Genomic DNA, 12500 nt, shown 5'->3' on the forward strand with positions numbered 1-12500 from the left:
CAGGTCCGATAGAGAAAGTGTCAAGCCTCCTGTGGGTCACGTCTTGCATGTAGTGGGTGGTAAACGTTGTCTGTCGTTACCATGCACCCGCTTTTAGAACCTGCGCCACAGAGTAGTTACGTCTGAAGGCCAGAGAAGTGGTGATGCCCCTGACGTTGTGAGCTCTGGGTTGACATGAAGGAGGATTGTCTGGTTTCAGAGCTAGGTCGATGACCTTACGAATCCACGCTGATATCATGTTCTTAGTGACCTCCTCTTGGTCCTCCCTGTCCTGATAAAAAGTGAAGGCACCCGAGGACGAGCTGATGTTATTTCAAGGTAGCACCTCAAACACCTTACTGGGCATAGTAGCAGATGATCTGCGTAGTCGGTTACAGAACAAAGACTCGAAATCTGGAAGGAGTTGAATCTAAGATTCGCTACTCCCGGATTCTGAGTCTTGGCTGCAAACTCCACAATGAAGCTGAAGCTTACCTCTTCCCATCCCCTTGAATGGGCAATGTCATATGAGAATATGAAGTTCGCTGACTCTCTTGGCCAAGGCCAACGCAAGCAGGAACACTGTCTTCCAAGCAAGGTGGCAATCAGTTGCCTGGCGTAATGATTCAAAGGGTGGCCCACTAAGGGACAGAAGCACCCAAACCACGTTCCAAGGAGGAGGTCTCACTTCCGACTGAGGACAGGTAAGTTCGTAACTCCACATTAGGAGTGAAAGCTCCAGCAGAGAGGAAATGTCTACTCCATTCAGTCTAAAGACAAGACTCAAGACTGACTGATGGCCTTTTACTGATGAAACTGAAAGGAGCATTTCCTCTCGCAGATATAAGAACAACTCCACTATTGCTGGAATAGTGGCATCGAGTGGAGAGATACCACTTCCACGACACCAACCACAGAAGACTTTCCACTTCGCCTGGTAGGCTGCTGCTGATGACTTTTGCAGGTGTCCAGACATTCTTTTTGCAGCTTGTCGCGAAAAGCCTCTCTGAGAGAGGAGTTGCTGGATAGTTTCGAATCGTGAATTTGAAGGGAAGCTAATGCTTTGTGGAAGATGTTGGCGTGTGGTTGTCTAAGTAGATCGTGTCATGGAGGAAGTTCTATCTGTGAGGTGAGAAATTGCAGAAGGTCTGGGAACCATTCTGCATAATGCCATAGCAAAGCTATGAGGGTCATTGAGAGATTGACTGATGTTCTGGTCTTGTTGAGTACCTTTCTCATCAGGCAGAACAGAGGAAATGAGTAAACGTCAATGCTGTCCCACCGCTGCTGGAATGCATCTTGCCAGAGAGCCTTAGGGTCGGGGAATGGGGAACAGTACAACAGGGGCCTGAAGTTGGGCAGTTGCGAACAAATCCACAGTCGGAAAACCCTAAAAAGTTAGGACTTTGTTGGCTACTAGATGATCCAAAGACCTTCGGAAACCACCGAGTTGCTCTGCTCAGATTGTCCGCTAGCACATTCCTTTTGCCGGGAATGAAGCGAGCTGATAGTGTTACCGAATGAACTTCCGCCCATCTCAGTATTTCTACTGCAAGGTGGGATAGGGGCTGAAAAAAAGTACCACCTTGCTTGTTGATGTAAGCCACTACTTTGGTGTTCTCTCTCATCACCACCACTGAGTGGCCCGTCAGGAACTGGGACTGTTGAAGGGCCAGGAATGCGGCCCTGATCTCCAAGAGGTTGATGTGCTGGTACTTTTCGAACTCTGACTAAAAGACTGAGGTCGTGTGGTGCAGCATGTGGGCCCCATCCTTCTTTTGATGCGTAGATGAAGAGCTACAAATCCGGGGAGAGGACGAGAAGGTCGACACCCTTTAACAAAATCTCGTCTGCCACCCACCACTCGAGGTCCGTCCGTTCCTCTGAACCAATGAGAATCAAGATGTCTGGAGAATCTAAGGCCTGATTCCAGGTGGACTTCGGCAGCCACTGGAGAAATCGAATCCTGAGGCAGCCGTTGTGAACTATATGGACAAGAGATAATAGGTGCCGGAGGTGACATAACCACCTCTGAGCTGGAAGCTCTTGTCGTCTGAGAAAAGGTCTCACGACATTCTTAAGCCTCACTACCCTATCGTCTGATGGAAAGGCTTTGTGAAGGTTGGTGTCAATTATCACTCCTAGATATACCAGTTGTTGAGTGGGAAGCCAAGTCTGCTAGAATCAACAAGTCGTCCAGATAACAGTGGAGACAAATGCAGATCCTATGAGCCTAAGATGATTTTTAGGTAGGGCAAACACTCTCGTGAAAACCTGATGTGCTGTGGATAGAACAAAGCACAGCACCTTGAATTGGTATTTCTAGTCGTCTAGACTGAATCTGAGGTACTTCCTTGAAGAAGAATAGATTGGAGTCTGGAAGTACGTGTTCTTTAGGTCCAGTGTGCACATGAAGTCCTGTGGTCTTACCGCTTGTCTGACCATGTCTGCGGTCTCCATTCTTAACGAAGTCTGTTTGACAAATTTGTTCAGAGCCGTGAAGTCGGTGACTGATCTCCAGCCTTCAGACGCCTTTTCACAAGAAAAAGTCAACTGAAGATGCCAGGGGAGTCGTCGAGGACCTCCTGGCGAGCGCCCTTCTCCAACATGGCCTGGACTTTCCCATTGCAAAGGGGCATATCAACACTGGACTCTTAATCAGTGGAGGGAAAAATTGCGTGAACGTGACACTATACCCTGTCTGTATCACGGAGACCGTCGAGGGTTCGGCCCATGCTGCATCCACCTTGTCTATCAGTGCTGAAGGCATACCGCTACTGGTGGACAAGCGGAGGGATCCCCTATCCTAGCGTCGACAGCCGCAACCGCCTCTTCTAGGATACCTCCCTCCAAGTGAGGACTTGGTGCCTTTCCCATCCTTGGCAGGAAAGAGTTTCTTAGACACCTTCTTTTCCTTGGTCATCATCCTATTTGAAGCATGTTTTGGCTGGCTGGTCTGAGAGAGAGCTGGTGGTTTAAGGGTCCTGGATGTTGGGGCCCTATGAAGGAGAGAGTCCTAGTGTGACTTCCTCCATCTCTCTGCTGCCTACTCCACATCTCCTGGCTTGAACAAAGAGGATCCCTCCAAAGAGGAATTTCGGAGCCTCGTGACCTCGGCATGGGGGACCTGACAATGATAACGCTCTACTACTAAGTCCCTGCGCCGCAAAATGACGTTAGCCCATAAGTTTACAACTTGGTGGGCAAGGAACTCGATAGTCCGAGTGCCCGAGAGCAAGAAGGTCTCCATAACCTTCCTGGTGCCTTCATACAAAAATCTTCGGTCCGCACCAGGTTCCTCAGTGACCCTAACCAAAGGTCAAGCCACGTAGTAGCCTGCATGGCATACTTCACGACTTTCTCCTGGTTTAGGATCTCCGTAGTCGAGAACAAGACTTGAAGCCCGGAAAGTCTCTCAAGATAAATTCCCTTTGTCAATTCCTCTAAGGAATGGTGTAGAGGAAAAGCCAGGAGAGGCTTGTCAAGGACCTCATAATACCTCCTCTGCTTGACACCCAGAGGTGGGAGGAGTTTCAAGGACGAGCCAGAACGAAGTGTCCCAGCAAAGTCGGTGAGCTGGGCAGAAACCTTCAGTCTGGCACTCTTCAGCTCCTGAGACCAGGGCAAAGCTGCACTGGACTCCAAGGGTTGCCCTCTTGCGGAGGCAACGCTGGATCTGCCAATCCATTGAGGGACCTGATGTAGGCCAGAACCTAGAAGAAGGCCTGTTCTGACTCTCTCTGCCCCAGTTAGTAAGGACTAACAGGAAGGTCGTCATCCACCCACGAGACTGAATCTCGGGGTGGGTCGTGGTCCTTGTGATGGCTGGCCTAGGAATCCTCGATAAGGATTTTGGAACTGTCTTGGAATCCTTCGGCTCCCTCCTAGGGGGGAAGAAGGTCTTAGCTTTCTCCAGAAAAGAACATTTGACGGGAAGGACATTCTACTGGCTGTCCGATGGGGAGAGGCTGGACTCCTTCACGGGTATCGATGCTGTTGCTCTGCCACTGTGCGGGGCCTCCTAGCTAGGGGAGGACCGAAGAGAATCTGACAGGGACTCTACCCGAATAGGGGTCTCTGATGAAGGTGACAAGCGAGACCTAGAAGTGCGAGGAGGAGATGAATCAGCAGGTCTGGACTTCTTCTTGGAAAGTCTGGTAGGGGTCAGATTGACAATGGTCAAAGGTATTTTGTCCTGGACTCCTCTCTTCCTATTCAGGGGGGACAAAACAGTGAAGGTTTGCCTTGGTAGGGCAGGTGGAGATTCTTCCCAGGAAACGCTGGAAGTTTCCGATGGGTGAGATGAAGGCAGTTCCGAAGGGGAGGCGTGAATAACTGCCATAACCAAGGCGCTAAACCTTGGCTGTTGTCCGATGGAAGCACTGTCCATGAGATCCCCTGAAAAGAATGAGGAAGAACGCTGAAACGGAGTCTTGGCTACCAAAGATGACAAAGAGGGTAGCTGTGACCTGACCTCCTTCCGTTCCGTGGACTCCTTACGAGGGGCAGGGAGATTGGGAATCTAAAACTCCTGCTGCGTACCCTTTTCCCCCTTCCCCGGTGAGCGTGATGTTCTACGCTTACAAGGAGGGGAATGGGGTGATGGCAAACGATAGAGAGAAGCCTTATCCCTACTAAAGGGAGCCTAAGTCCAAGGAGACAAAGATCTGACCGTCTGTCTACTTCTCGTCTTAATATGTTCCTCTGGACACTGATGACCAGGGGGACTGATGTCGTCGCCGTTGCTGCTCTGATGCCATGTGCTCGCGTGAAGAGGGCTGTCGTTCGGCTGGTCTCTTTAGAGAGAGATAAAGGATGGTGAGCCAGAGGCCGATGGGTTGGCGAACAGCGATGGGTGGGCGTTAAGCGATGGGTTGGCAAGCTGTGAGCTGGCGAACAGAGCCTGGCTGGAGATCGACAAGATGGCGAACAGTCCCTACAAGATTGGTGGCGAGTCAAAGCCTTATTCTCCTCTGAAGAAGAGTGACGATTCGTCGGCGAGAGCCGAGTAACAACGGGAAACCAAACGTTTCTGGGGAACTGGTGAAGGCTGACGAACAGGAACGTCAGCTACCGGGGCCTGACTAACAGGAAACTGATGAGATGTCGATCAGCGAATCAGCAAGCAGGTGAGCAGTGAGCAAGCGATCAGCGAGCAGGTGAAGGGTGAGGAGGCAATCAGCGATCAGCTGAACTGCTAGCAGAGAAACAATGAGCAGGCAATCGGTCAGCAGGTGAGCAGTAAGCTGGTGAACAGCGAGCAAGAGAACAGCATCTAGGAGATCGACGAGTCGAAGAATGGCAAGCAGGAGAACGGCATCTAGGAGATCGACGAGTCGAAGAACGGCGAGCTGGAGATTGGCGAGCAGCCAACTGACGATCACCAGCAGGCCGATTACTATCAGGAGAACATCACGAACAAAACCTCGTCAGCGAGTCACGAACTGGGATTCGTTGAGGAGCAAGAGAGTTCAGGGGAATGACCGAAGGACAAGAATAAGATGAACCAGGAGAATCCTACAAAGAGGAAGCCAACGAACCAAACAGTCGACATTTCAGCAAAGGTGGAGAGGCACGACTGAGGAGAAGAAGTGGGCAAGTTTGGCGAGGGCGGCGACTACGACAAAGAGCCCCCACAGGATCAGGCAGGGCAGCAGGACGGCCAGCAGAAGGCCTCCGAAGAGGAGACACATAAGTGGTCTGCCTTGCAAACGAGGGAGGTGATCACTCATTGGAGAGACATGCCTTGGACTTTGTTCCTGCCCCGAAGCCTCGTGAGGAGAAGCGCAGTCCTCAGCGGCGGCTGATGGAGCAGAGGAAGAGGCAACGAATCCACCTCAGACTCAGTAGCTGCATTTTCACACCTCGCTGAAGAAGGCCAGCAACACCTCCTTGAAAGGCAGATAGGGCATACCCAGGGACGACCAAACCTGAGACAAGAGAGAAATAGGCAAGGTCTCTACCGGGGGGAGAGGCAGGAACGCCTTTCTTGGGGATGCGACACCGTCTCTCGAGGACCGGGGTTGACCAAGTGTTAAAGGGTCTACGCTACTACTCGATCAATTCCCGGAGTCCCTTTTAGACTACTTCTTCCGCCGTCGCCGAGACTTTTCCCACTGGGAGGCAGACCACTCCAGACACTCGATACTCTTCCTATCCTCCGTACAGCGCTGCCCCCACAAGCTGGACACAGACAGTGAAGATCAGTATCATCGGATGATATAAAGGGACTGCAGGAGCGGCCCTCTGGACCAGGGCAGGTGCGCATGACTGGCAGGCAAGTGCCCTCGCACACACTAACACAAACATAATCTTGAAGAGAAAGTAGTCCAAAAAGATTGAACGAAGAGCGGTAGCAACCGTTCATCGTCCCTGCCCAAAAGAGAAGTGAAGTATAGTCACCGGCGTGTGAGCGAGAGGGGGTGGTTACTAACCACCAACCCCTACTAACTAGCGGGATGGGTGGTTAACCCTCGCTAATTTTCTAATGACTCGTCCTTTCAGCTTCGCCGAAAGTAATACAGTACCCATATAAGTAGCGTTGGTTTGTATTACAGTTATGGAACCAAGAACTGCTGTGTTTAAGAGTACAGGAACTCCAGTTACTGAGGTTATGGAAGCGGAGCCATGCTTCCAGCAGGTTAGCCAATGTGTCACAAGTAAAAAATATGATTAAAATACTTAGGTATTGGAATGATGGTTATTGAACTCTGTCATTGTTTTGCATAGTCAGATGCAAAGTCAGGAGGCCTCACGCCTGACAAATGATGATTAGACCATTTAGTTGTTTTCAAATTCTTTGTTACAGGCAAGGAAAGTGGAGGGAACAGCAAAGAGAGTCCATTGACATAGATCTGAGGGGCATACCCACACCTAGGAACCCCCAGGCAAGATGGGATCGACCCCCTAAGGCGACCATGAGCGACACCGTCCAAGATAACTACGTCTTGGTGCAGTTTTGAATATAGTCACGACTAACGGCTAACGTCCATTTCCATGGGTGTCCTTTAAAGATAAGACCCATTTATTTTTATAATGTAAATTGATAACTCTCTCTTTGCTGTAGATCTCTCCGCCGTCCGAGGCTAAGTTTGTATTATGTAAACCGGGGAGAGGGGACGCAGAGTGAGAACCAATATGGTGCAGTTACATCACCTGCCACTACTACCCATAGTCGAGACCCCCCAGCAATGTAGGGGAAACAAGAACGCACAGACTATGTGAGTTAGGCCAGTTAAGTTCCGAGTCCTACTCGTGAGTGGACAACCTTCACTAAGCCCACCAGCTATGGTAAGCCTACCACAGCCATGGCGGACGTCCATACGCCATAAGACGTCTAATAGTTTCTTTTAGATTATTATCTAAATGTCTACCTGTCCACTCTCCCCGCGTGTAGTTATTGTGTTGGTTAAAAGTAAATTCCATTATATCTGATTGATGAAATCATTTAAGAGCCAGCGAGAAACTTATTAGTCTTCTGTTATGCACCCTCAAGATTTAAAGTTCTATTTCACTCACTTTGAAGAAGATTTCTGCTCATTTTAATTGTGAAAATTAACTTAGACAATAAATCCTCTTACGTGATAACCCTTGTCTAATTCACCGACTCCTGTCATGTACTAATATTTCATAATTAACCCACGCTCATATGACAAATGAGCTCTTCTCATCATGACCCATGGGCTCTCCTATCAATGAATCAGACTTTCTTTTGGGGTTGCTAGCCCGAAACCAAAAAAGATGTAACACCGGAAAACATCCGGAGTTTCTCATTGGAAATGAGAACCTCCTCAAGGAAGAAGAGGTTAGCCACCTTCCCAAAGCGTGGTAGGTAATTGTGGGATAGTATACATCACCCTCACAGAATCAAGTTTCTTGGACATGATAGGGCCCTCTAGTCGGAAAACTAACTTCTTTTGACCCATCCTGAAGTCAAAATCCAAACTAGAGAGAGCTTCTATTATTGCGGCAAAGGACAGAGTTTTTCCCGGGTTAGCCCAAACTTGTAAATCATCTGCTGAGGTATCTCATCGCATTGAAGTCCCAAGGCTGTGTTGCTTGGTGATTTATAAATGTGGCTTCCAGCCTGGAACGAGTCTGAAGAGGTAGCTCGTTCTGACAAGTCAAGATCAATTGGACGCCAGATTTGAAAGATTGAAGGAAAAACCTGAATCAAAGATGCTTGAGAAACATCTTTTTTATTTCCAGTCTGGATTCCCTCCGAAGGTCCACTGGAGTCGAAAACCCTGAGGAGTTATTGTGCCAAAATTGATGGACAAAGAGATATCACAGCAAAGACTAATAATAGCTACCAAAATCCGGCTCTGTCATCTATTTTCTTCGCTGGAGAAAAGGGCATCCTCTCACTAGAGGAGACACTGGAAGACTGCTTCTCCCTCCCTCTTTCAGGACTGCTGGTTTAGATAGGACATCAAGATCATCAACTCCTAGGAGGTGCCCGAAAAATACGGCACTCTACGTAGAGAAATCTGCGAGGGGTGATAGTCATTCTTTCGGGGGCTCAAAAGCCTACCCCAAAGATGAATAATTTTGCTAAAGGTGCCTGGTAGTGTGGATTTGACAATACTAAATGAACAATATGCAGTATGAAATATTAAATGCCTTGGAATGAACATGATAAAATGACTGTGAAGATCCTGTAGAGAGAAGGGTTCCCCTGTTGTAAGGGACCAGAAAATCAACCATTAAAGTAAAGTAAGTAAATCAGTGAAGAAGTCCAGACTATGATGAAAGTCATCTTCTGAAGCTATTGAGAATCTTAACTAGGTTATGATGGCCTAGACACTTGTGAGTATGGGGCCTCTATCTCCAGCGTTAGGTTGGAAACATAACAAATTTGGAAGTAATTTGTATTTTTCCTAACGATACAAACCTCAGCTATTTATAGGGGTATTACTTGCAGCAAAGATGAAAGGACAGGCCATTAGAATTTAGCAAGGATTAACTACCCATCCAAATAGTTAGTGGGGCTAGGGGGGGTAGCTAGCTACACCCCTCACTCACACACCTGTGACTGAGCTTCACTTTGCTTGGAGGTAGGACTTCGATGGGGAATAGGGTTGGCACGCAAGTATGTATGAATAGCTGAGGTTTGTATGGTTAGGAATAATACAAATCACGTCCAAATTTGTCATTTGTTCCGTATCTGGAATAAAAACTAACACTATTTATAGGGGTGACTCACCCATTACGAGGGTGGATGTCCTTGCCAATCTGGCTTTATGGCTTTACCCAGGGTACTTCCTATTGCGCAGGTTAGTGCGCAAATAAGGAGACCCTAACACCTCGCTAAACCTTCTATGCATGGTCTGCGGCCTACGCAAGCTGTGTGTGAAGAAAAACTAGCAATGTGACTGTCAAAGTAAAAGTTATTCCAAGTGTTGGATGAAATACCCAAAGAGACCGAGACATTCCCAATACCACCTCTCTAGGGTATGGGGACACAACAGTATTGGGGCAATGCTAGGTTACACAAGGGAGCACTGGTTTACCTGCAGAGGTTCGAGGTCAGCTTGTGCAGAGGAACCAGGATATTGATTTCCCCAAGAGAGGGGAGGATGAAGAAAGGAAAAGTCAGACATTCCGTTTCATTCATTCACATTAAGACCCAAGTAACCAATGCCCTCAATCTTCTGCTACTTGTCCAATAAGGAGCTTGAGGTACTAAACCAGTTGTTATGCAGCCACCACAGAACCAATAGAGAATGTATCGAGATTCCTATGTGTCACGTCTTGCAGGTAGTGGGCGGTGAAAGAAGTTTGTCGTTTCCATACGCCCCCTTGCAATACATTACCTGCGTCCAAAAGTAGTTCTTTTTGAAGGCCAGGGACAAGGGTACGCCCCTGACATCATGGGCTCTGTGACGACGTGATGGAGGAGGATCAGGATTCAGAGCAAGGTCAAAGACCCTACGAATTCATGCGGAGATTGTGTTTTTCGTGATCCTCCTCTTGTTTCTACCCGTGCTGAAGGAAAACGAGAACAGTCTGGGCCGAGCTGCTACTCTTGACGTAGTGTCTCAAACACCTTACTGGGCATAGTAAGAGATGATTTGGGCTATCGGTTACAGAGAGGAGACTCGTTATCCGGAAGGAGTCGAATCTAGGATCCAAGACACACCGGATTTCGAGTCTTTGCAACAAACTCAGGGACGAGGCTGAAGCTTACCTATTCCCAACCCCTTGAATGGGTGACGTCACACAAGAGACCATGATGTTACCTAACACGTTTGGCCGAGGCCAAGGTGAGTAGGAACACCGTCTTCCAAGTTAGGTGGCGATCTGTTGCCTGGTGTAATAGTTCGTACGGCGGTCCTTTTAGGGTATGTAGAACTCGAACCACGTTCCATGAGGGAGGGCTCACTTACGACTGAGGATAGGCAAGTTCATAACTTCATATGAGGAGGGAAAGTTCTAGCATTGAGGAAATGTCCATTACGTTAGGTTTAAAGGAGAGACTTGAAGATGACCGGTAGCTTTTAACCGTTGAAACTGAAAGGTGTATTTCTTCCTGCAAATACACGAGGAATTCCGCTAGTGCTGAAATAGTGGCATCGAGTGGATAGAGACCCCTTCCATGCCACAAACTACAGAAGACGTTCAACTTAGCCTGGTAGACTGAAGCTGATGACTTTCGCAGATATCCAGACACGCTTTTTGCAACTTGTTGCAAATATCCTCTCTGAGTGAGGAGATGCTGGATAATCTCTGGGCATGAAGACGTAGTGAAGCTACAGCCTTGTGGTAGATGTTGACGTGTGGTTTTCTGAGTAGATTGTGTCGTAAAGGAAGTTCTCTCGGCAGCTCCGTCATGAGTTGCAGAAGGTCCGGGAACCACTCCGCAAGATGCCATAGCGGAGCTATGAGGGTCATTGAAAGATTGACCGATGTTCTGGTCTTGTTGAGTACTCTTCTCATCAGACAGAATAGTAGGAATGTGTAAACATCAATGTTGTCCACCATTGTTGGAATGCATCTTGCCAGAGAGCCTTAAGATTTGGGACTGGGGAGCAGTACTCTAAAACGGGAGATTGAAGTCAAGGGCCGTTGCGAACAGATCCACAGTTGGAGAGCCCCACATAGTCAGGACTTTGTTGGCTACTAGATGATCCAAAGACCATTCAGAACCCACTATCTGCAATGCTCTACTTAGATTGTCAGCGAGAACATTCCTTTTGCCGGGAATGAAGCAAGCTGATAATGAGACCCAGTGGACTTCTGCCCATCTCAGTATCTCTACTACTTGATGGATAGGGGCAGCAAAAAAGAACCTCCTTACTTTTTTATGTAAGCCACTATCGCAGTGTTGTCGCTCATCACCCCCGAGTGACCCGCCAGGAACTGGAGGAACTCGCGAAGGGTCAGATAGAAGGCCTTCTCTAGGAGATTTATGTAAAGGTACTTTTCAGATTCTGACCAAAGGCTTAAGGCTGTGTGGTGCAGCACCCTTTTTTTGATACGTCCGAAAACCGCATCAAATCGGGAGGAAGGACGAGAAGATCGACCCCGTTCAGTAGATTCTCGTCTGCCAGCCACCATCCGAGGTCCGTCCCTTCCTCGGGTCCCATGAGGATCAGAGTGTCCGGGGAATCGAAGGCCTGATTCCAATTGGACATCAGGCACCATTGAAGAGATCAAATCCTGAGGCGGTCATTGAGAACTAGACGGGCCAAGGATGATAGATGTCCGAGGAGACATACCCACTTCTGGGCTGGAAGTTCTTCTCATCCTCGCTATCCTGTCATTTGATGGGAAGGTTTTATGTAATTTGGTGTCTAATATCATGCCCGGGTAGCCTATACCAGTCTTTGAGTGGGAAGCAGGGATGACTTCTTGAGGTTTACCATGATCCCCAGATCTAGGCAAAGCCTGAGAAGTTTGTCTTGGGGCTGAAGAAGTGTTGTCACTGAGTCTGCTAGGATCAGTCAGTCATCTAGGTAACAAAGTAGACTGATGCTGAGCCTGTGTATCTAGGATGACACTATGGCAAACACTTTAGTGAAGACCTGAAGTGCTGTGGAAAGGCCAAAACACATCACCTTGAACTGGTATATTTTGTTGTCAATGATGAATCTTAAATACTTCCTTGAAGATGGATGGATTGGGATCTAGAAGCATGCATCCTTTAGATCTAATGTACACATGAAGTCCTGTGGCCTTATCGCTAGTCTGACCGTGTCTGCTGTCTCCATGCTGAACGAAATCTGTTTGGCAAACTTATTCAGTGCTGAAAGGTCAATGACTGGTTTCCAGCCTCCAGATGCCTTTTTCACAAGGAAGAGTCAACTGAAGAAGACTGGGGACCCGTCAAGGACCTCCTGGAGAGCACCCTTCTCCAAAATGGTCTGAACTTTGGCCCTATCGCAAAGGAACTCACAAACACTGGATTCTTGGTCAGTGGAGGGAGATATCAGATGAACAGGACGCGATACCCTGAAAGAATCACGGAAACCATCCAAGATTCAGCCTAGAGCTGCATCCACCTAGACCGGCAGCTTTTT

General features: G+C 48.3%; 1 protein-coding gene across 1 annotated transcript in view; it reads right to left on the reverse strand.

Moving 5' to 3' along the window:
- Ziz (dedicator of cytokinesis protein Ziz) overlaps positions 1-12500 on the reverse strand; it is a 573699-nt gene that overhangs the window by 485069 nt on the left and 76130 nt on the right. The gene's annotated exons all lie outside the window — the stretch shown is intronic.

The sequence above is a fragment of the Palaemon carinicauda genome, chromosome 1 (genome assembly GCF_036898095.1).
Source record: "Palaemon carinicauda isolate YSFRI2023 chromosome 1, ASM3689809v2, whole genome shotgun sequence".
Classification (NCBI taxonomy): Eukaryota; Metazoa; Arthropoda; class Malacostraca; order Decapoda; family Palaemonidae; genus Palaemon; species Palaemon carinicauda.